Genomic DNA, 2,239 nt, shown 5'->3' with positions numbered 1-2,239 from the left:
GTAGCTACTTTTTTGCATGGACCTCAAGTATATTGTAGTATAGAGGTGGAATTTAAGGAAAGGTATTAAGCAGGCTGTGTTTTAGCTTATGGGCAAGTAATAAATTGTATCATGTATCTTGAATGTATCATAGATAAGCTGCTATATAACGATTGCCACTTCAGATAGCTGTGAAATTAGGTGATTAACTAGTTGTTACCTAACCTTCTAATTTCTGTGTAAGTCCAATTACATGAAATAGAAGTTGGGGTTTTGATTTTTTACTTTGCTTTTCTGTTTGGAGTGTCATTGTAACTACTGTAGTGTAAATGATGGACAATAATTGCATGCGTTAAAAAATAAATAAATAAACAGAAAAAAAAAGATAAAAAAAAATAAGCAAAGGAGAAGAGCCATGGGAGTTTTATGAGAAGTTGCCTTCCAATGCCAAACTTCACAAAGAATAAAAAGAAAAGTCCCACAAACATCAGCTTGATAACAGAGGTGATGCCCCCACGTTTATAGAAGCAGCATACTGGACCAGAGACTGTGCCAAATCCTCATGCAAGGAGCGCTGTGGCCGCTTCACCACAGACACATCCGCTCCCAGGAAAAGGGCCGCGTAGCTGCTGAGTTCTTGGCCGTAAGAGACTGGCCACCTTCTTTTCAATTTCAGACCAACAATTGGGACAGGTTTCAGATTTGACTCCTTTCATAGTTTTTTCAAATTACTCTGATCTCCAAAACCGTAAACTGCTGACTTCCAGGTGCCATCATGCATGGCTGACTTCCAGGGGGTGCCATATTGTTTCTTTTGGGTCATACATTTTATAGTCTACACATTTTTAGTCAGGTCTCTTGTCAGATACCTGAGGGGAACTTTAGGGGGAGTAGGTGGTGTCTGGTGCCTTCTTTAGAGAAACCTAATGCCTAAGGGGGTTTCTGTGGTCAGATACTCCCAATGTTCTTCCAAAATTTGTGTTTTTCCCCACCGGGAGACTTCAGGTTCTAATCTTTCCTTCTCTGCCTATTTTATCCAAGCTTTTCCTATCATAATTATTTTGAGCTGAAGGTAATTGAGAAACAGAGAATGTAAGAAGAGTTTTCTGTCCTACCCTTTCTACCTAAAATTGGGGCATAAATCTTCCCCTCTCTTGTAGGGATTGCAACACTTGTCACTAGAGATGGAAAGCGGCAGCAAGATCAGACTACACATACAACCCTTACCAAAATATCCCTTATGTGCCATTAGTTCTCCCCATATATCTCCTAGTCACTTCCACACAGTTTATCACCCTTAGAAGCCCAAACCTTCTTTCCTTTATCTGCGCACTTCTCCACAGTTTATTAGCCTTTGTTCATATGGTACGTACGTAAGCCCCTGAGTCTCACTGCTTCTTTGGGCTTCTGACTTCTTTTCTGTGAAGCTCCCATGCATGTAAAAATATTAGCAACAATACAAATCATATGTTCTTTTTCTTGTAATCTGTCCATTGTTGGTGTAACTCACAGGTTCACAGTCATGGAGCCTAGGAGGGCAGAGGAAAAGCTTTTCCTCCTATGCATGTGCTGAGGATCAAATGAGGTAAACTTGTGGAGAAGTCATTGGTTTCACCCTAATGATTTGCAACAGGATCACACCAAGTTTGTCTTATTCAAACACAGACAATGTTATACAATTAGAGAATATTGTTTTAACATTTAGTATAAAATTCTTCTCTGCAAACTCTTTTTGTTCAGAAAGCATATTCATAAATGCTGGGAGGGTATCAGTGAATCCCTTCAGAAGAAGGAGGAAGATGCTATGCATGAAATAAGAGAAGGTATGTGTTGTTTTGCTACTGAGAAGGACAGGAGGTGGGGACGGGAGTGAGGGGAAGTGTGGAGTCAAAGGGATGGGGACAAGAGAAGAGACAAGCCAGCAAAACAGAAGAGCAGAGGAAAAGAGTCAGGAGAGAAATTTTCTGTGGTAAAGGCTAATAACAATGAACCCAGGGAGTAGGACAGTTTATTAAGTGATGTGTTTTTGTCACCCTCCCCTCTAGTCATCCATAAAATCATGTATGCTTACAAAAGCTTTGGTTCAATTTTTGAGGAGTACAATAAAGGAGCTGTTTTACATCCAGGTTAGTAGGAGGTAGCGCTACTCTGGGGTGGAACAAGAACCCCAGAAGGAGAGGAAGTCATGAGGTAGTAAGCTGTCCAAAAATTAGCCAACAATTATGGAATGGCCTTAGACTTCTGTAGGAAATATGGAGTT

The 2,239-nt window shown here is 40.4% G+C and overlaps 1 pseudogene; it reads right to left on the bottom strand.

Annotated features, from left to right (window-relative positions):
* LOC115299116 overlaps positions 1–760 on the bottom strand; it is a 1,273-nt pseudogene extending 513 nt beyond the window's left edge.
* Between the last annotated feature and the right edge of the window lie 1,479 nt (positions 761–2,239).

This window comes from Suricata suricatta, chromosome 1, assembly GCF_006229205.1.
Source record: "Suricata suricatta isolate VVHF042 chromosome 1, meerkat_22Aug2017_6uvM2_HiC, whole genome shotgun sequence".
NCBI lineage: Eukaryota > Metazoa > Chordata > Mammalia > Carnivora > Herpestidae > Suricata > Suricata suricatta.
The sequence above is the reverse complement of the archived record's forward strand: the minus strand, read 5'-3'. Positions and strand labels throughout refer to the sequence as shown.